The sequence below is a fragment of the Hesperophylax consimilis genome, chromosome 3, assembly GCF_061612785.1.
Source record: "Hesperophylax consimilis isolate HC1 chromosome 3, BYU_Hcon_1.0, whole genome shotgun sequence".
Lineage (NCBI taxonomy): Eukaryota > Metazoa > Arthropoda > Insecta > Trichoptera > Limnephilidae > Hesperophylax > Hesperophylax consimilis.
This window is the reverse complement of record NC_142838.1, coordinates 19,137,840-19,161,626: the sequence shown is the minus strand read 5'-3', so window position 1 is coordinate 19,161,626 and position 23,787 is coordinate 19,137,840. Positions and strand designations below refer to the sequence as shown.

The 23,787-nt window shown below is 34.6% G+C and overlaps 1 protein-coding gene and 1 long non-coding RNA gene across 2 annotated transcripts in view; one reads left to right on the top strand and one right to left on the bottom strand.

Moving 5' to 3' along the window:
- Nucleotides 1-23,787, top strand: part of Utx (Utx histone demethylase) — a 118,667-nt gene that overhangs the window by 62,660 nt on the left and 32,220 nt on the right. The window lies entirely within an intron of this gene.
- On the bottom strand, nucleotides 990-3,267 carry LOC149425082 (uncharacterized). Its single transcript, XR_016305666.1, has 3 exons — nucleotides 2,879-3,267; nucleotides 1,531-1,616; nucleotides 990-1,201 (listed from the first exon to the last, which is right to left on the bottom strand). It is a non-coding gene; the product is annotated as an uncharacterized LOC149425082 (long non-coding RNA).

Below are 23,787 nucleotides of genomic sequence, written 5' to 3'. Positions count from 1 at the left end.
TAATATAGATAGAGGTGGTATATTGCTGAGTCTAGAAGCAAGCATTAATTGCACATTTTTCTGTGTTCTTTATTCTGCCTTTGATTTTTTTCACCCTGCTTACTAGCGGATACCTGTTCTTTTTTTCTTTGTTGCCATATGCCTTTGCCTTTGTTGTTATATGATATTGGTCGGTTTTTGTATTGATTTGTTGATTATAAACGTACCTACATGTTATCTGGGTTATAAATGTGAGAATGTTGTCGATATATTTGGGGATTCCGTATTATAGGCCAGTACACATAGCGCCAAAAAGGGGGTTGCGATCGTAATTATTCCGGTAGTCCCAATTTTTTTATATGTTTTATAAACTGATCCCATGATGTATAATCTGAATTTCCGACCATGGCGCACCTGTGCTCGCGCCACCATTTAAAAAAAAACCGGCTGTAATCGCGCCAAAATCTAGTTTTTCCAAAATATCTCATTCTCAATGCAAATTTTGGCTAAATTAGCAAGATAATTAAAGTAAAACATAAAATTACCTACAACTTTTGTGAAAACAATTTTCTTCAATCTCTAATAGGTACCGAGGTAGAAAGTCGTAAAGGTGCGTATATTTTTGAAAAAAACAAGTTTTTTGCGCGACTAGCTTTGATTTTTTGTAAATATCTCGTTTCCAGTACAATTTTGTGTAAAAATTATTGATACTAATTTTGTAGAAAATAAAATTTCATAAAATAAATAGGTATATAATTTATGTGTTTTAATTATAATACGTATCCAAGCTCTAATCCACCAAAACCAGGCCAAAAATTGAAACAGAGGTAAAGTGTTTTAAATTTCATTCCTTAATTTTATTTTTCTTCAACAATTATTGTTGTGAGAACATATCAGTTGACAACAATCGTCATGCCTGCGTCAGACCTAGCTATAAGGGGCTGGAAACGGCATGCACGTTAGTGTCATAAGAACTAGAGCCAGCAAATAGTGAAAACTTTTCAGGTTCATTCATCTCTGGTCCGTGCTGAAAAATAATGTCAGTTTTTGTTAATTTTTTTAGAGCGCTTATTTAATCATATAAAATTAATATTATTTACTTTATATTTACAGAAATTGTGAAAAAATTACCATGTTGAGTGTCGGTATAGTGTTTAACACAATACTCGTATTTTCTTTATTATTTGCAATATTATCTGGATGAAGTCTTGCGGAATTTTTCCTAAAATGAGAAATATTGTTAATTATTTATACCGTCTCTATTCCCTAATTATTTAGAGATGTATTAAGACATGCCCGACAAACTTTCACCAACAATTCCTGAGCTTATTTGGTGTAAAAAATGCATTTCGGTAAAAATAAAAATATGTCACCGGAAATCAAAATTAATTTACTTCTTATATTCCAAATTCAATATGCTCAGAAGTTTATCGACTGCGTATATATGTATATATCTACATATATAAAATTATTTAAGCTGACATTGTACAATTATGTTCTGTAAAAAACGTATCCCAAAGATCTATTTTTATGTGTGTATTTAAGTAGTACCTTCTCCATTCCGTTAAACATTTTCCTTGGTGCCGTAATTTTGTTCGGGATAAAACTCCTTTTGTCTTCTGTTTTCCCATATTTAACTGAAACGTAAGTATATATTAGCCAAGAGATTTATTATAAATTGGTTCAATTTTACCTTAAATTTGAAAATCATTTCAACGTAATTAAGTGCAGTAACTTGGGGAGATAATTGCACAATTCTATCTACAACAAATGATCTAACAATCTAAACTTAAAAGATTAATGACTCTTTTTAATATTCGAATGACTTTAGGTACTTTATAGGTGACATATGTCTAATTGTCTGTATGGAGAAAAACTTTCGATGTAGAGTTTTTGTTTTATGGAAAAAAACTTTCGAATTTCAAAAATTTGTTGTTGGGTAATTTAACTGGTTTTGGTGGATAAGAGCTTGGATACATATTAGAGTTAAAACACATAAATTAAATACCTATTTATTTTATGAAATTTTATTTTCTACAAAATTAGTATATATAATTTTTTCACAAAATTGTACTGGAAACGAGATATTTACAAAAAACAAAAGCTAGTCGCGCAAAAAACTTGTTTTTTTCAAAAATATACGCACCTTTACGACTTTCTACCTCGGTACCTATTAGAGATTGAAGAAAATTGTTTACACAAAAGTAGTAAGTAATTTTATGTTCTACTTTAATTGTTTAGCTAATTTAGCCGAAATTTGCATTGGGAATGAGATATTTTGGAAAAACTAGATTTTGGAGCGATTTCGGCCGGTTTTTTTCAAAATGGCGGCGCGAGCACAGGTGTGCCAAGGTCGGAAACTCAGATTTTACATCAGGGGACCAGTTTATAAAACATATAAAAAAATTGGGACTACCGGAATAATTACGATCGCGAATCGGTAATTGCCCTGGAGTATTAGTAATGAAACGAACTCTTCACAAACACTTTATTGAAATATAAGAGAATACCACTCCTTAGTAAAAAAACTCCTTTTATTTTACCATAATTTATTAGATATTCCATTGTTACAACTAACATGACTGTATAATTAGAAATTAATGTAAAAGCCCAGTAGGGCGTAAATAAATAAAACTAGGAAAACGATTCTAGTGAAGGGGCACTCTATAACATTCTGTGCCGCTGGTTGTGACAACCGGACAGACAGCCGCGTCGCGTGAAAAAAAAGATTAATAGTAAAAAAGTCTACTTGGGCTAGAAATGATATATAATAACATAACGACAATACTTTAGTGTCACCTTTTTTCTCAAGTGCCTACACATTTACGCATTTAACAATGTATTCTTTTGTATTGGTTATTATTTATATTTATTATTTATATAAAAAACCTTTACTCACTTGAGGAAGAAGTTAAATTATAAAAAACAGAAAATTTCACTAATAGATTTCAAAGTATCGTTTGATTAAATAAAAAAATACGTAAAAGAAATGACCGGAGCGACCGGCCGGGTGACACAACCTTACAGGCCGGAACTTTCGCGGCGTCTGAATCAATACGTAGTAACTCCTTGTCAACCCGCACACAAATATACTACGCACAATAGAGAGTTTTGAAGTACTGGCGGTCGTTTTTCGTGTATCTGGCCAGAAATTGGATTTTCGCGAGTGTTTTTATTTTAATTAATTCTTATGAATACATTAATAAAATCTCTAATCTTTTGTGAGGGAGTCGTCGGGAAGTTACTAATTCATCGTCTATAAAAATAAAATCTGGTACTTGCCGCTTATCTTACAACATTTTACATTTAATAAAATGTACTTATCGTTTTACATAATATATTTAATTGTAAGGTCCTGTTTTTATTAATCTTAAATATAAATAACTTGCATCCCTTCGAATCCCTCTAGAAACATTTAAGATTTTAGTAATAAGCTCATCAGAAATAATTAAAATGTGAGCGTCGGGGCAAATCCCCGTTATCAGGGTATTGTGTCGCCTTAAGCTCAGTTTAGTCTACATCGTGAGCGTGGTATTATGTTTGTAGAAAATTATTAATTCTGACATGCATTCTTCATTACAAAGAAAAATTTTAATACAGTGCAAGTTTTCTGTAAGATATACCTAATCATATATGAAACTACTTTTGCTATAATGTTGTAAAATACTGATACTGTCACCCTCTTAATGAGATCTCAATCATTTCCCAGTATTTTTCTGCTTGTTCTGTTTATATTAAACACGGTGATTTTGCGTGTGAAACATTGCAGAGCTTAGCCCCTAATGAGCCTTGCAACTTGCAACCCCTGGCCCAGTTAGATTATCGTCTTAAGATTACAATCTCCTTACACGTGTTTTTGCAAACCCTTCCGGGTTTAATTCCTAGTCAGCCTGATGGGTAGTGGGTTTACTCAACCTTCCGCACGCGGTCCCACGTTCGCATGTCCGGGTTACACGCATATTCATTTTTATTCGTCGCACTGTATGGTAACGTTATTTATTAATTATGGAGAAAGTACAACGATCCCTGTAGCCTAAATCTTTATGGGGTTATCCTTTTTGATTTCAATATTACATATATTAAAGAATGTTGACTTAAATCGACGGGACCATTCAGAATTAATAATCACATATTTACAACACTATTTTTGTCAAATATCAAATCAACGGGACTTTACAAAGCTACAAAATAACTTCGCGGATGTGATGATTTCACCAATTTCCTGGACACATCTGGAAGGATCCGAAGTCTGAACAGAGACAACTAACCACTGATTTTAGATATTATCTACTACGGATTTAACTGAGAAATAAAATGTTCCTCTGTAGGTATCTATTTATGGATACGACTTTCTGAACAGATTCAAAAGTATATTATTTCGAATATTTTTCAATAAAATCACGTGTTTGTTCATAATCCAAATTGTTAGGGCAACACGTGCATCGTTTCACGTGTTACCATTTTAGATTTTAAGCTTTGAAAGTTGCGAACAATTGCATTTTCCTTTACCTGGATATTCTAGAACCAACCTTTGTTATCCTCTGCGTAGACCGAGGCTTTCATATTATCGAAATATACCTACTTCTTTGTTGTAATATTACTTACGCAAGTTCTGGCCGAAATCCACCTGTCTCCCATGTGCAGTCAACAGCCACCAGCCTTTATACCAGCTGCAGCTGTTAGGAAGTATTACGTACAGATGTTTCTCGCTATTGATGGTTTGTCCTTGGGTTATCTACCTAAGTAAAGGTCTTCAGACCATGTGCTCTTTGAAAGCACTCAGCGCACATGAGGGTTCTCAACATATCTATTATTTTTATAGTTTAAAAATCCATAATCCCGACATTTCTAAGTTTAGTGTCAAGGGTCGTGTCGGTGTGCCTTACCTAAGCTGCAAATTTGTTAATTCACAGGTCTTAAAATATTTATAAGAAGTACCTAGCTATTGCATATTCTTACTAATGAAATCTAAACTTTCAGAATAATTTACAACAAATTGGTAAATTCAGCATTGTTTATTTCTGTACTAAGGATAGGGCCTATCGATCTATAACTCGAATTAGGTATGTAGTGTAAATATTTGACATTTATATATTTTTGAAACCGTTAATTCGTGGTGAAATTGCGTTGTACAGTACTTATCTATATGTACAGTGATATATTATAAATAAGCGGAACAAAGCTATAAAGTTTTTTTAATCACTGTGTTAGTAATTAAAATTTAATAAATAAACGTAGGTAGCTTAGGAGTTACACGAAGGAACACGTGGAGTGTTTCAATAAGAAATAATATTCAATCGAGAAGCTGATCACACCCAACTATGACATTGTCGAAGGCAGTCGACGAAAACTTTATTTAACCCTTAGAAGACTAGCAGATTTTGCATGAATTGCCCGCCTGAAACGGCTAGATTTTCGTAAATTACATTTTATACTCACTCCAGCTTTGAAATGTTATTTAGCTGTACCTAAAGATTTTACAATGTTTTTATTTATTTTACGGTATTCTTTAATATTGTAAAATTAGTTTGGTTCACTTAATATTATATTTTTACTGGGTTATTTTGTGTTAGATGGAATGTAAATAAAAAATATTACCTTCAAATGACAAAATCCCGGAATGGAACACTCACAGATTGTTTATTTATTGTCAAGTCGTAAAAATTCCTTTTTTCACACAAAAAATGAACCTTTGGCAATCAAGTTATTAAATTTTACGATGAGTTTTATATACACAGTAATTATAATAAATGTTTTCATACAATGCAGAAAAATATTTGGCCAACACACATACACTTGCGCAAGGCCACTTGTCGGCATTAGAAAGGGTGACCACAAGATTGTACAGCGCGACGGGCTCTTTTAATTATTAAAACTTTTCTACAGTGTGATATATACGAAAACATGTAGTGGGGCACAAGGCAACTTGACAACAGTAACACCAATATCGTGTCTGAACTCGACGTTTAGGATTTAGCGACGAATTTTTGCATACGTGACACTCCCGATAAACTGATTTTCTCTTAGAATTTGAAGATGGTGGAACGTCCGAAGGAAAATGTCTGGCAGTTAGCCTCAGCGGATAATCGCCTACTCGATTTACCTTTTTTACTGACCCAGGAGCATGGTGTTTAGTAATAAGTTGCCTAATTACTTCCAAATGAAAATCAGTTAAGCTTACTTCTTTTTTTGTCTGTAACTTGTACATTGCGTGAGCATTTATTAAAATTACGTCAATTGCCCGAAAAGCCATTTTTTTGTACCACTTGATAGTTTTTCGAACACTTTGCACAAAAGTAATTAACATGTCCGACCTGTCAACACCTCCCATATTCTTATTATAATTTATTATACAATTGGGTTTCATTATCGGAACTTTGGTTTTCCAGCTGTTTTTGCCTGTTTCTTTCATTGACGCATTGTGCGATGTAGTCAGCATATGCACTTCCCTCTTGTCGTGCCATTTGATTGCAAGTAAGCACCCAGTTGTTTTGCATTCTACGTCTCCTTTTTTTACATTTCCAAATGTCGGCATATTTTTTCGGGTCTTTTTAACAGTACCACAGGCATTAGTTTTTTTGCTGTGCAAATAGCTGAATAGATAGGGGCTTGAATACCAGTTGTCTGTGTAAACTGTATGACCTTTCTGTAAGTAATCCGCTAGTAAAGAAACAACCACTTTCCCAGAAGTCAGTAGTTGCCGGGATATTTGTTCGTCTATATTCGGTATTTCAATGTTAGTTTTAGCACCACAATAAATAACAAATTGTAAAACAAACCCAGTTTTACAATCACAAATAACAAAAAGTTTTATGCCGAATTTGTGCCTTTTCGCCGGAAGATACTGCTTAATGCACAGTCTGCCTTTGAATAAAACCAAGGACTCATCAATGCACAAATTCTCATACGGATAAAAATATTTTTTGAATTGAATGCATATCAAATCCACAAAATCTCTAACTTTATGGGTAGTATCACCTTTCTGTTGCTTTTTATTGTCTGAAAAATGGAGCATGCTTAGGATAGATAAATATCGGTCTCTTGGCATTGTTTCTCCAAATATCGGTGATGAAATTAACCTGTCTACCGACCAATATTGATGGATTTTGCCTTTTTTACTTCTCGCCATAAGCATGGTCAAGGCAATGAAAACGTACATTTCATCAACATCAACATTTTTCCATCTGTGCAACTTAGAATTTGGAGCAAATGTTTTTTGAGATTTCACAGTATCAAAATATCGGTTTGTTTCGATTACAACACTGCTCACGACATCTGAATTAAAAAATAGCTCAAAATAATCAGCCTCACAACTCTCTTGGTTAAGTTCACAATCTCTTAATCCTGATTGTTGATTAAAACTATGCACATCTGGCTGAAAGTTAATGCCACATCCCCACGTTGGAGAGAAATTTGTAAAATTTATATTATTGGAGGGATCTTCATCTAAGCGTTCAAAATCTCCAAATTCACTATCTTCATTTTGTTCTGAAGCTTCCTCTAAGCTCTCCAAATGTTCAGGAATATAATCTTCATCATCACTCATCGAAAAATCAGAATCGCAATCTATCACAAAGTTTTCAATGACGTCTTCATTCATTTTAAGGATTAGAAATCAAATTTAAATAGTTACAACAAACACTCAAATATACAAAACAATAAAATGATCTTAAATTCACAAATAATACGCACAATATAATAATAAATACGAACGAAAGACTTCATAAAAGTAAATATTAACACAGAAACACTCCAAGAGTAATAAACTAACGGACACCCTAATATAACAATAAACAGTGTCCAGCAGAACGGCCAGAAACGCGACACTCACACGGCGAAAGGACAACTAAGACTGTATGCGTGCGCTGAAGATAAGAATCAAGTGAAGAGGGATACAACGTACTTAAAAGTTCTGTTAAAAAAAAACTATACCTAAAAAGGAGAATCTGTTAAAAGGGTGTGGTAGAAAATAAACAACTCAATGCAAAAAATTTTTTACCTCAAAGTTTTACTGTTAAATTTACTAAATATTTAGCGATGAACATGACAAATGCTCAAAACTACACTTGTAGTGAGCCGTTCTCTGGGAGAACTTTTCTTCCACTACGATTGTAGTTGGCCGTCTCCTTGGGGTTAAATCATCAGGCTATCTCTGTGTATCATAAGATGAAGGCTTTGTCATGTAGCTTTGCTTTGTTATAACAGTCAGAACTTTTCCATAAACAGCTTTAATTGCGATCGGCTGCCTTATTTATTTGCTTCGTTTATCAACAAACCATTCAAACATTCGTCTTATTTACATACGCTTCTCACTTGAAACATTTCACAATATATTATTGTGAACGAATATGACGTTTACCAAAAGCGAACAAACGTTTTTTGCTTCTTGTACGGAAGCTTTATTATTGAAAATGTAATAAATGCTCAAATGCCTGAGGTCATGATCAAATTGATAACTTAACAATATCGAATCGATAGGCTCAACTTCCGACGATTTTGTATCGAGGTCCCTAGCACGGTTGCGCTGTTTATAGCCGAACCGATGTTGACACGAAATAAATAAGAAGTCATAATACGATTATTATTAATGTGGTATATTGGACGTCCACATGTACCTACTTTTATCCGATATCGATATCCGATGTCGCAATCATAAATATTCTGCACGTGCTCGCAAGTATCGCTATCTGACCATAGAAGATAATTTGGTCAATATAGTGTTGATATGGATTTTGTCGATCGATTGTACTAGATGCCCAAAATCATATTTGTGATCAAAATGAATTCACTTTTAAATCCTGCATGGAGTCTTTACGTGCTTTACTTGTGTAATTCTTTATTTCTTGTTGTTTTATTGTTTCCTTTGATTTTTTTTAAATAAAGGAAGTGTTTTCTAATTTCAAAGTTATCTAATTGTAAACCCATCGTATTTGTATGTACAATTTTTAAACCTTTATTTATATCAAAAGAATGATTTGTTTCCAAAATGTGATTGGAAAATAATATGGGTAACAAATACAATGGTTTACAATTATTAGAGAACTTTGAAATATTAGAAAATTTAATAGTCAATTAAATATTACATGTTGATAACCAACTTTTTTTATTAAATACCCATCTCTTAAATTTATTTCCACATTGATAATAATTTATTGTTTAATAAAATAAAATACTTTTTGTTTTAAAACCACGATATTTATTAATTTAAGAACCGACCGGTTTCGCTTTACGTATTAATTTGTACCCTGATGATGCTTAAGTAAAGCGAAACCGGTCGGTTCTTAAATTAATAAATATCGTGGTTTTAAAACAAAAAAGTATTTTATTTTATTAAATATGTCAAACCACAAAGTGATTGCTTTCTACAATAATAATTTATTGTTTGTTATTTTGTTATCTTAGTTATTCCTTGATTTTGTTGTGTTAATTTATAAAAGTTTTCGTTTTTCATAAATGCAATAATTACATACCTATTTTATGTAATTTCGTGTATTTAAAAAAATAATAATAACTAATTTATGTAATATTAACTATAATATAAGAATAACTAAAAGCGCTCATTGTTATATTTTTGTCTTAACGTACTAACGTACTTAATTGTCTATATTTGTTTTTCTGTACTTAAATGTCTTAATTTCTATTATTCGTTTATCCGGACAAAGATACTATTATTGGTTTTGAAATAATTCGATTCTTTTGTTTGAATAGTGGTGTGTACAAAGTTATTTATTTTGTTTAAATATTTATTTTTTTCGAGATTTTTTATAAATCATTGGTAAAATGTAGCTGTGACTTTTTACTTCGTGAATTTTGCCTTTTTTATTCCTTTCAGTTGCCTAGAAATGTTGGCCGAAAATAACAAAAAATCAATAAAAAAATGGATCCTGTCTAGGACAGATGACCCACCAAACTCCGAAATTCAACGGTGCTTATATTCGCCGATTATTTGAATACAAAGGTGCTTTGGTCCGCGATTAGATGTTATTACTATCTACTAATGAAGGTTCCGCGTATCTCAGTGAACAGCCTGAGCATTAGTGCCCCGGCCCGGGACCTTGTTGGGACGGGATGGACTGGATGGACTGGAACACAGCAACACAGGTGGGCAATCCTTTGTGACCCCCTATACCTGCCACAGGTCTGCTGCCTATTATCCCAGTGCATTCGGAGCAAAAAAACACGCATATATCGGATGGCCCACAAAAAATAGGGATCGCCAGCCTCCAGTCTGTGCAAGTCTGTCGTATCGAACCTCTTGTTATTAAATTTATGGTACAATTGATCATTCACAGCCATTGTGCTAGTTTCAAAGTGTAACCATGATGATCTTTGTGTTCTCAAATTCTATTTATTTCGTGTCAATATTATTGTTGGTGCAGTTTATAGAAATTTCAAGGTCATGCCATTTTTATTTGTACAACGTGTTTTTTTCGGGAATCGCATTGTATTTGTATATCGCAACTAGTATCGCACCTTCTCCAATTGTTGATTTTTAAATAATATCTGTACTTTAGTTTTTAGGAAGTTAAGGTTTTGTTCTGATACTTGTAAGTAAACTAAATATTTACACAGATATCATTACCATTTATCGGGTTTCGGTGGTAATGACTAAAGTTATTAGGTGTGTCAAATGAACCGAACAGATGTTTATTTTGTAAGGTGACTATAGATAGTTATGGGCGAGGTTAAAGTCGATTTTGAATACGCCCGCATGAGCACCTACCTTTGTGGAGTCTGAAATAATGAGGTGGGTAAATCACTAGGAAGTAGAAACAGCGGGCGCGTGCCACGACATGCACCTGCCCCTATAAGTGACCAGCTCGAGCAGATGTAAAGCTAAGAAACCGGGCGGGGTAGGGAAACGAGCAGACACCATCGCAGCAGATAAAATAACGGATTCAAAGATGTAAAAGTCTCGTGGTAGGTTGACACCTTGACCAAACGCATGCATGGTTCGTTAAAAAATGACTATAAATCTCCGTTATAAATATAAATCATTAAATGAGAGTAGGGGCGTGCAACGGAGCTCTCAGCGGCAGGTCCTTAGAGAGTAGTAACAAATCAAATGTAGAAATTATTTACAAAATAAACCAAAATACTTTCTTTCTAACCGTACCTTGTTTGACCCAATTCGAAATTAACTATTTAGTGATAAAAACGAACCGCGTTATAATAATAATAAAAATATTTATTACACAATAAATTGTTTTATATTTGTATATCTTATTTTCTTTGATTATATAGATTCTATTGACTAAACGGGTCAATTTTAAGGGTTCATTCCAGATTTCTTCCAGAATGCAGCTCCTTATCAGCAGTGCCTATAATATAATACTTAAATACATAATAAATAAAAACCAAAACATTAAATTTACATTAAATAATATAATCACCAAATAGTACGTATACTTTTCATTGGGCATTTAAAAATTCTATCAATTATGATTGACTGTGCAGTCAGCTACGATGTCGATATTCGAATATACAGTGGTATTTCATTCCAAAGTTTTGATTAGGAATTGCTCTTACTACCCTCAAATACAGCAGTTTCATGTCTGGGGAGAACAAATAAAAGGTCTCTTTGGCGTGTACGACAGTCATGTCTGTCAGCGGATAGGCAAGAACCTTCGAATTCATCAAACTGTACATTTCATGTATCTTCCTTGTATTATTTTTTTATGTGTTTAATTCGTTGAGGTCCATTTTTTTTATTCTGTGTAAATGACATTTTAAAATTTTATTTACACTAAGTTAAAAAGAAAAAAAAAACTTCCTAATGTTAGACATGTTTAGTATCCTATACCGTTATAGATATGCTCGCTCCTCGGGTGGGTTTTTCAGGAGGACCATACACTGTGTCTCCATAGTCCAATATTGTGAGAATGAGACTGTGTAATAATAATCTGAGTAATGACTGGTAATAATCTTACGTAATTTCAGTAATATATAAATTTAATATCTTATATTATAGAATAGACGTGGCCTCGAATAGCACCACTGTGATCTCTTTTTAACATGTTCATCATCAGCGCCCTTGAGGTGATTTCTCACGAAAACGGCGCTATATAAATTAACCAAATATTATTATTATTATACGACAATCTACCGTCCACCATTATTCCAAGGTATAAATTGTATTCATGGAACATATTATACGTATAAGTAATAAGTTTATATCGTGCAGATTATAAATCAAAACAATGACAATGCCAATACTTTTTGAGAGGATCCCGATAACCTTTTAACCCCGTGAATTGACCCGCAATCATATTATTGTCAATCGTCATGTTCCATCAGCGCTCAGTGTTCCCAATTTACCCGTTCGCCTACGGCTACGCTATTGCAATTGACCGGTGGACTCGACGCATTATACAGGGTGTCCGGAAACTCGTAGTACAAGCGGGAAACTGGTGAATCTACATCACATTTGGAGTCGATTTTGTAGTATATTTTTTTTTATTTGAGCTTTCGTTATCGAGTACATCGAGTTTGAAGTTGATTTTTTTTTTTTTTTTTTTTTAATCAAATTCTTATAAATTATTACTGAAGATCAAAGTACCTACCCAACTAATTAAAACTATTTGAAAGTAAAACAAATGAAGAAACTCGGATTTGAAGCATTATTTTGAAATCACCCTTCATTTAACCCGGTGTAATCATAAAATATTTCTGCTCTGCAGGGTTAAAACATCTGTTATTCAACCCTAAACACCAGAAAAAACTTTAACCCTAAAATAGCCGAAAAATATTTTTTTTTGGTTTTTTTTTTTTTTTTGAAAATGCTCAAATCAAAAAACTTTATGTTTTCTTGGTTTCCCCATGTGGTGTAGATTCTCCAGTTTCCCGCTTGTACTACGAGTTTCCGGACACCGTGTATAATAATCCAGTCCGGGAGGCTAAAGCCCTCCTGACTCGGTCCATACACCACACACTGGCAATTCTGGCATAGATTCTTTGATAATCTTTTTAATATGCATCGCGCATGTCTGGTCAGGGATACGGGAAGCCAAATGCACCAGGTGCCTACGTGACTTGATTGGCATCGAAAGTCGTCTTAGCTTCTAGCTTCTGAACATTCCCTGTCATTGACTTGCATTCACCCTGTTAAAAGCTTTTGCTGATTATGAATCATACATAGACTTGTTTTAACCATTAAGTAAGTACTAGTAGTATTTGACATTTAGTGCAAAGGTAGTTTGGCTGTGCATCGGGGCGTTTGAAAGGGGCAACGATGAAACGTGAATCAATTCAATAAGGCGGAATCATGCGCGCTTCACGGTTTCTTTGTCTCGGGAGTATTTCTCGGACTGAGTTATCATTCACAGCATTCTCTGTCTTGAATTTCTAGATCAACGCATTTTTTGTGATTTTAAACTCTTCATCGTGTTCTACGGAGTTCAGGAATATTAATTTATTTTTGAAATCCTAAAACAAGATGTCATTTTTTTCTTTATATTTTTTTAATTGTCGGGAAAGAAGGTGGTTGAAATTGAAGGTACCCACCTTACACTGAATTAAGGCATCACTACTTACAACAAGGAAAATCCATAGAACGTGGAAATTGTGGCTGTAGCAGAATTAATTTTTCTCGGTCAAAAGTTGGAATGTTTCGCCCAAAGTTGGTTGCCTGGTTTACAGGAGTCGCAGGGGGTTATTATAATGTAGTCTTCCCTGGGAGGCAGCAGGCAGCCCTAAAGCCTCCCCAATGCAGCCGTCCTACGTGCCCGTAGTCACGTAGGTACGCCTACGAACCCCGGCGTAGGTACTTACCCACAGTACCTACCCACAGCACCTACCCTCAGCACCCACCCACCGCAGTACCGCACCTACCCAACCTAACGAGGAAACTGCATTTGTGTGGCAACATTTGGGGTGGTGGCTCGAGTACCATCGAACTGTGTTGCGGATTGAAGTCTGACGTTATTGTTCAATTTTATTGGATTTGAACACTAACCAACACATGTCCAATATTATATGGGTCAATCAATAAACCCTACAATATGTAAAATTAGGATATAACAGAACTGCCTAATATTATTTAAATAAAATTATTGTTTACCACTCCATTTGCACACCATATCGTGCAAATAAGAAACTGTCTCGTTTATACCTATCCCATTTTAAACGACAAGTTTATTTTTCGTTCAGTTGTCCATGAAAGAATTCATGCATTTTCTGAACCCATTCTAACATCGCTCTCCCGCAACTACACCGCCTTATGTCAAAATACTAAACATATATCAACCTGCTCAGTTACTTAAACCTCCAAACACTATATTTAACCTTATTATTCCATTATTATTTTTTTGGTAAACTAATGTTTTAAGGCAAGATTTTTTATGCATAGCACAAAGGGTAACAATTATTTTTATAAGCAATAATTATTAGCCTGAAACACTCATCCACATTGAAAAATCTCCTGATAAAAGATACATGAGTCCCGTTGGCGTCATGTATCTTTTATCAGGAGATTTTTCAATGTGGATGAGTGTTTCAGGCTAATAATTATTACTTATAAAAATAATTATTATTCCACTTTCAAATCGTAAAACACATAAGAAATTTGATTCATGTTAATACTCGTATTATTATCATAATACAAATGTGTCATAATAAGCAAATATGTATTCATAAACAAAGTGAAGATGCAAAACTTCAATGTGTATTTTTAACCCAGTTTTAAATATTTTGCCTTGTGTAGTTGCGGTGTGCAAAATATTTATTTATTTATAGATAGATACAAAAGAAAGTACAAATTACATATTAGGAAGCTTTGCCTGTCCAACTAGGAAAGTTTCCCGTTCCAGGACAGACAAAAAATATGACGGGTTAATTTGTGAAATCGACAAATCGGAATTGAATTGCCTTGTTAATTCAATAGATAATTATTGTCAAACAAAAGGGCAAAGTGTTTTGCAAATTATAGTTGGAAATTTCCATAAATCAGTTTGCTTTGTTCTTGTTAGTTTGCAATGATTTTGATTGGAACCGACCTCGGGTTTGCATTCTACCCCTTCCTTGCCTTTATTCTAAACCTCTAGACCTCCCGCTTTGAAAAAACGCTGTCCTCGGCGAATACATAAGTGTTTTTGTGTCAGTTGATGCAAAATGCTAAGTCCGTTTGAGAAATCTATAATCTATGCGGGAGCCTTTTTACACGCTTGCCGCTTTAATTTCAGTAGATGGACCATTTTAATTTTCTGTCAACAACTTATAAAAAGATCACTGATTTTTCAAGGTAGTTAGTTTTCTGAGCATTATTTTTGGCAATTTGTTGACATACTTTATCAATATCCATTATCAGATTTCTTTAGTAGTTAAATTCCCACTTCAAAAGCTATTTCAAGACTCTCCCAGGAGCTTTCAATCTTATCTATCTGTTTGGATCCTACTGTGATGTATTTTAATTTAATTAATGATTACATACTTAAAACCACCGCAGATGCAACGGCAGTAATGGTTTTACGGTATTTTCTTGGCGTTTTGTTGGCTTCGTCACAATAAAATGGTAATGGATCCTTCGGGCTATAATATTATTATGTTTCGCAAGTTGCGTGTTGCATTTCCACCTTCAAATAACCTACCTTGGCTGGCCACTGCCCCATATTATAGATTTTTTAATTATTTTTTATTGTAATATAAGGAATTTAGATATTAATAAATATTTAACAATATTACATTTTCGATCATCATTGGTTATGTATACCTTATCAGAAAAGAGAAGTTCTTGTGCCTGATAAGGGAGCCACGATTATATATATGTATAGTTATCTACTACATTGTGCTTTTAGGATGATGCATAATCTCTCTCTGATGCAAGCTACTTTTTTAACTCCGGTATTGAGCCTTAACAAAGATTGTATTCTATTTCACACAACCATTTACAAAATGGTTCATCTAAGGGTGAAATGGTTATACTCAATTTTAGTGAAATTTCCTTCCACTCTTTTATGTATATTTACTTTCTCTAGATCGTGTTACAATTTCATCTAAATGTTAATTTTAATTCGTTGCCCAAATATTTATTAACTTTCTTCATTGATGAATTAAATTATATCCACAAGTAGAAGTCTTAACATTCCGAGACTTGTGAATCTCCTTTGTTTTGCTGCGTGCGCAACCATTACTGTATGCACAAATAATTTTCATTATTCTCTTGCGCTCCTCTGGCAGAGTACATTATGTTATACAAATCGAAGTCGGATATGCAGAAATGAGTCAGATGGGCATTAACATCGCAAGTCGACAACAATTGAACACTAGCTTTCTCCGGGAATGGTTCAGCTGGATTGAAGAATTGGCATGAAAATGATCGATTAGATCGTTTAAATTAATTAGTTTTGATTATCAATTCATCGCGTCCCTAAAACCTGTTGGTTACATCACGCGTTTATAATCGTTAATTTTCTTTCTTTCGTATTGACATAACGATGCATTTCATAACTCCCGCAATAGAATTAATGAATCAAGTGATTTTATTCACTGATTGAACTGATTCACTAGTATGAATAAATTTGCCCATATCCCTTCGGAGCCGAATCATGGGAAAAGGTACGAACCGACCGGTAACGGCAGCATTAGGTCGTTGCATGTCAGTATAAGATTAGACAAATGAGAATACGAATTCTTTTGAGTTTGAGTGTTAAGTTGTTCAATAAGTTATCACTATAATCTGGGCTGTCTGGGCACTCTATCCTTCTAATGTCTGAACTACGTAACATAAAAATAATAAATAAAATTCCTTCTTTTCTAGCAAAACTCATGCGTAAAGACAAATTCAAGTCCAAAAGTTTGCAAGCATTCCTTTGTGTACTTCAGTATGTACTATCTGTATTATCTGTTTAAAAATGTTCTGTAGATATAATGAATTGCGTACATTCCAATCATGTTTGTGTATCTACCAGATATTTACTTCCTCATAATTTCGAAATAAATTATATGAATGGATTACTTTGGGTCCAATGTCCGATGCTTTTTAACAAAAAATACTATTTTAATTATATGATCATCAGTAACGGTCAAACGAAAAGCTGCTATCGAGCGTGTGTTTATCATCTGACGGAAACTGTCAATCTTCGCATCATCCCAGCCAAAGTGTGACAAGAAGATAAAACTGTTGCATACGCAATCACACCAAAACATAAAAATGTTATCCCTTGACCAACTTTGTGACGTTTCGCAATTATATCGCCGGATATCTACAAAATTAAAGAAATCGTTTAAAACGAAAGGATCTCTTTGTCAGATTGATATTATAGTTCTTATATTATCAATTCGATGTCAATTGGGTATTTGATCGGATTATCTGCGCGAATTTTGGTATAAGCCTGGCCTGCGAAACTGGGTCACCTCGATTCTCTCATTATATTCCAGGTGAAGACACCTCCTCTTGATTTATTTTACGGGAGAAAATAGTGTCAGCAGAATAGAATATAATGCGCCATACGTGACATGACATGACGTGATCAAGTGAATCAATTGGTCATGTTATGATGCTTTGAAAATTGACTGCGACTCTTTGACTACTTCCATTTTCCCTTTCTTCATCCCGAATTTGGTGTTTGACAGTTCGTATATAAACATTGGTTTCGAGTCTACTACAATACGTGGGCGAGAAGTCAGCACGTGGTTGCCCGGGGCGGCGGATGGTGTGGGCGGCGCCCTCGCCTCGTACTAGCGGTATTGCCAAACTACCTTACACTTCCGCCCACGCTGTCTTTACTACTAAATATCAACACCTAATTTGGCCTTATTTTAAACAAGGTAATTTTACCAACATGGAATTGCTAATTTTTTTTCCTAACTTTGCAATGCGATTGTGTGATCTAGCCAATTTATTTTTATTGCCACTGAGTTTATTTAGAAATAGTTTAGCCCTACCAAATACTCTACCTCTACTACTACTCGAAAAATAACCTATACTATCTAACGAGGCCAGATCTAGCCTTATCTACCTCCGTACGCCAAACACAAACAACTGATTTATAGAACTAATATTAATGGAACTTGTATAATAATTTATTTTCTCTATTGAACTATATTATGTTAAAACGTAGGCTGCCGCAACCGGAGAGGGTTTTAACATTTTTTGTTCCTTTCTATAATATTTTGTGTCCTCAAATAAAATTATCAACTCGTCCAAATCACGCTATAAGCATCGAACTACAATTAAATAGGGACAATGTTAATATTGACTGATCTTGTCAATATTGACTGATCTTGTCAATATTGACTGATCTTGTCAATATTGACGGATCTTGTCAACATTAACATTGTAATAAAAATTATTTTTGCCTTAAATGTAAAATTAAACTTATTTTTTGTTGTCATTTTTCGGTGCATGTTGTTATTTGATACTTGATAAAGATGATATTTATAATATATAAAAATGTTTGTGGGTGTGGCCAACAATCCCATTCGTCCGTCTGTAACGACCGTATTGGTACGGAATTGTGGGTGAGCGATATCGTGACACAGGCCACGCTCACATTATATTCCTCTTGTGTAACAAGCTTAAGTGTTACTCGATAAACGACGTGAAGACGAATACACGATTTCTCCCTACTAATAGGATTGATGACATGGAAATTGAAATATCTGAATATAAATGTAAATTTTTTAAGCAAAAATAAATAAAACATACGCTCATTCGTATTAGCATTTTATCTCTTGATTCTTTGAACTCAAACATTAATTTATGTACATATTGAATCGTACAATTGCGATGTGATCTAACTTGAGTTTTAAATAAATAAAAAAGTCGATTACAGTGCACTATGCCTGATAAAACGGCAAGCATTACATAATTTTTAACCTGTGGAAAAAAAACGAATACCCTTTCACATTTTATTCCTTTTTGTTTTAAATAATGCGTAATGGTATCTATAAATAAAATCCAAATCTTTTCTGTTGGTGTTCATTCAAAATGCAACCTGCTCCCCAAGCAACCCGTTACAAAAATATTCAAGTCCGGCTTCAAAATCCGCGATAAACTGCTTCTTTCTATGCGGTCTGTAATTTGCCCACATCGGGCAGCTGTCGTTTCTCCAAGACATTTATTTTTAAATTGAAGAGTATACCGGGTAAGATCGCGTGCATCGCAAGACAATGTCCTTTTGTGCCTACAATGTGCTTCAATAAGTAAATTCGAGATCCATTGAGTAATTTCCTTTGTATGTATTTAAGTACCGCTTTGTTCGCAATCTACTTGCTATATGCTGGTCAAAAGCAGCATTATTAATTTCCGTAACAACCTGGTGACTTTCCCCATCCCATCAACTTTAAATCTTCTCATATATTCACAATGGTCAGGTTCTATATTATGTGCATATAGGCGCTTTTTATGTACTTACACTGGATGATGCTGCAATAAAGTACCCAGACGAAATATACTTTAAAATAAGACCTACTCCAAAGCCTTGCGGCATGCTGGTATAAACTGACGCTAAGTATATCTATAAGGTTAAGGTTATTTTAATTTTTATAATAACGATGAAATGTGATTAGTTAACATTTGCGTTATTATATTAATTATTATCATTAACGTATCACAATACCTCTGAATTTAATCCGAAATGTTTTCAAAATTTAGGCCATATTTCGTTCAAAATTACATGACAATTACTTCTTGCTGCTGTATAGCTGCTTGCTGCTGCTAGATACCCACGCTTCATTTGAATTACGTTTTGATATTACGTAAAATACACGTGAAATAAATTAATACATTCAGGGTCACTGAATTAATACGTGCCATCGCAAATTGTCGGTTGACCAAACACCGGATATAATGCGAGAATTTACGTAATTCATTGATGTATGTTATAGTATCTAATACAAATTACATAGCGAAATGTATTATTATAGCCATGTAAAGTGAAATTGTGTTGTGTTATTCATATGCCAATGGCAATTAATAACAATAGTACAAACTTATCCATAAATAAAGTCTGGACTATAATACTATGAGTGGCGTACCGCAAGGCTCGGTTTACCGACCTTTGCAACTATTATTATTACTGCCTCGACAAGCCTCGTTTCGTCCCTAGAAGCTCACGTGTTCTCTATCCATCGATCGTACCCTCCCGATGCCACGTGTCTACTACTATGTATGTCTCCTCTCCGTATTTAAAGCAAGCTGTCCGTCGCGCACCGGTGACGCTTCTACCACACATCTAATACTGCCCCATTTCTACTGCTACATTCCCGGTATAAATTTAAGTATTCATATCATTATGTGCCTTCAAACTGTATATAAAATAAGCAACGCCTTTGGCCATTGAAAGAAGAGTCACTTATTATTGATGTATTTTTTTGTTACACACGGAGATCCGGGTTCTTAATGTCCGATACGTAATCCCCTGGGAACTTTCCGTAGGTATTGTTTCTGAATTCACATTAATGACTAGGTGAGTGTCGAAATATGAAGTCCGACTAATTATTAATCATTTTGATTAAAACCCCAAACTAAACTGGCTTAATGTACGCTTATCACTTTTTTGTGGTTTATTTCTAATCTGCGGTTGAAATTGGACCCTCAACTCAACAAGTAACGCATAAAAGAATACATGTTGTGTGTGTGTAATATGGGCTGTTAAAAAACACTTGGAATTAAAAGAATGCATTCTTGCACGCCATAGTTGGCTGGCTGTTCGCTGAAATCGGCCCTTACATTCAGAGGGTTAACCAACGGGCTACCGACCTCTCGTGCCACCCTCCCACACTTTAGTAGTCTGTTCCAACTCTGGGGTGTTTTCCCCCTGTACTCTCACTTTAACCCGGGTGAAATCGCGAGTGACCTCCCTCTCCCCTCTCCAATACATGCCTACAACTTATATTCCACACTCTACACAATATCTGGGTCGCTATCGGCGACGAGTTAAATTTTCGCTATAACTAATTACGGGCTCTATCGATTTCCGAATGACATGTGCTCGTTCCATTTTCATGAATCTGAGTTCGTACAGAGGTAGCAAGCGCATAATTTGTTTCGGCTATTTTCACAAAGTTAACTGCGAGGACGCGTACATCGGTTCCGCAATCGGCAGTGATGCATTTTCTTAGCAAGCGAAGATCTCTAACCTGAACATTGAAAAGACGGGTTTTTAAAATGGTTTGAATTGAGATATCTAAGTATAGAAATCGTTTTATTATTGGTTTATAGAATGGCCTTAATGTGCAATTTAGCAATATCTTTACAATTACCAATGAAATAACTAAATCAACTTTGCTTGGAATTTGGGATAGCCGTAAAAACTTTAATCAAAAAACTATCTAATCGTAAAATTTTTACTTATTTCTGCCCGAATTAGGTTCGTTCTTGCAAGCTAAACAAGGTCAAACCGTATCCAAACGACCTATGCAAATATGGCCAATAGCGTGATTTATGACCATGTGTCACGGAACACATGGCGAAGTGACCGATAAGAGTAGTGGTAAGTGTACCACCCCATCGTGATTACATATCAGTGACTAATGAGAACCAGAACTAAACTGTTCCACATGCGCTGATGACTATCGCCGGACATGAAGAATTTCCGCCTACTAAAGTCTGCCGTACCCTCGGCGAAACTTGACGAGTAATTACTTTTGAGTGCATAACGGGAAAGTCAGCACGAACTACAATTAGGTACTCGATCAGCCGCGAATAAACCACAAGGGTAGACGGTAGACATACCCCGCATAATGAATGCCTTGTTATTAGCATCCCGTGTCATGCACCTTTGTATGACCGAAACAGTGCTTAATAAATTCATTTTTAACAGATACGTTCGATTATTATAACTACAATTTCTTTCGATTACCCGTATAGGTTTTACGAGATGAAAGACCGATTCATTTTAATGTTTTATTCTTTACAAGCCTCTTCAGAATTTGATATTGGTAAGCGATAATGTAAAGAGTTATTATTTTGTGCGCTCTAATAATTATTGCATTCAATCGGTAATATTATAAACCAATGCAGTGCACAGCTAATAATTCCGGTTGTAATATCGATTTAGCCGTCCAAGAACCGCATACTGGTATTATTTGTCGTTTGAGGCAGTGTCCGCTGTCATTTTGCAGTCGTGAGCTGTTATTATGGGTCCAGCACAACACACCTTGTCCAACTCCATTGTCGGGAAATAGTTGGATCGTGATGTTGCAGCAAGTTACGACATCGTTAGAGTTAGAATGCACACCGTAATGTATACGGTGCACTGAAAATGGAGTTTTATCCTCCGAATATAATTATTTCCCTTGCCCATGTGTAAAGCAGGTATTGTTATTTCGTACTGTTTTGTCGCTTACCGATTGCTTTTTCGTGTACACTGTAAAAATACCTCTTTTTAAACGAAACTAACACGTTTAATTACACAAACTTATTGTAAGAATATATACATATTTCATTTAATTAAATACTTTGAGAAATCTTTCGCAAACGTGAAAGCGACGGCTTTTTAGAATATTATGTGTAATACATAGCAAAATAGTATGGCGGACACCCACGAGCAGCGCGTATGCCACACGCGCAAAACTCGAGTCGCTTGTAAGTATCTCCGTGTACGCATGGCCTAAGACTAGCGACTAATTGAACCCGCGATGGGTGTGAATACTGGGAATCCGATGCTTTGGAACATTCGACCAATAACTAGACTGCTAATACCTACCCCTTTCTAAAATTTCTAAAAACTCCATCTTATTGATTTAGGAACCATTCCACGCTTGATCGCCAAGAGAATTCTTGATGGAATAGATTGATTCATTATTCTTAATATTTCTATTGCAACCAATAATGTAGGCCACACTGCAGCGAACTTTGATCTATTGTCTGCTGCGCCAAAACTTGCAATCACGTCTGTACCATTGATACTGTTACGCCATGTTCTATTGACCCTTGCAACACATTATTATCTTTGTATACAATGCAACATTATTATTGGCAAAATTATATGCACTCGCAGATCCAGTAATTTGCTGTTTTTGAATAGTTGATTATTTATTGTATTGGTGGTCTGTTCAGAACTAGTTCTGTTCAACTTCATAATACCAAACACGGGTTTTAATGGCAGAAAGAAACAAAATCGTTTTGAGATTATTAAACAAGCTATTATATTCAAAATAGTCTCCATTCTCTTGAACTTTAGAAGAAATTAAGTCTTTTTTTTTACTTCAAAGTAAATAACATTCAGATTTGCAGCTCATTTATACGAAACGATCATTTCCCTTTACATCTAAGTCGGGTTTACGCTTCGTCGCACCTTAAAATACATTCAACAGCTGATATATTTTTAACCCCTAGATGCCGATTTTTTCTAATCTGACCTAAAAAAATCCTACTTCAGAAACACAACATCGACTGATGTAGATTCGCCGGTTTCCCGCTTGCACTAAGAGTAACACTGTGTATAAATAAGTCAACTACATGTGACAGAGTCACGGCTTGGTAGTAACAAAACGACACGCATCACACGCAAAAAAATATAAACAAATGCTTAAAATTGCACTTTTTTATTAAAAAAAATAATATGAGAGTTCAAAAAATGAAGCACAAAAACCATTACCAAATTATGATTATGAACCCATTTTTTGTAGATTTTCTCTATAATATTATTAACATAATATCACAAAGGCATGCCCATCCATCATAGCTGTTCAGTGGTTCGCTAAATATACTAATTATTTATGCACCAAAACCCCCGAGTATAATCGCCCATGGCGTTGATACGATCTATAATTTAAAGTAAATTAGCCCGCTATTCGCCTGCCGATTACTTTTAACATTATCAGCCATAAAAATACAGCGCTATTAACACTTTTTCAAGAAAAAAA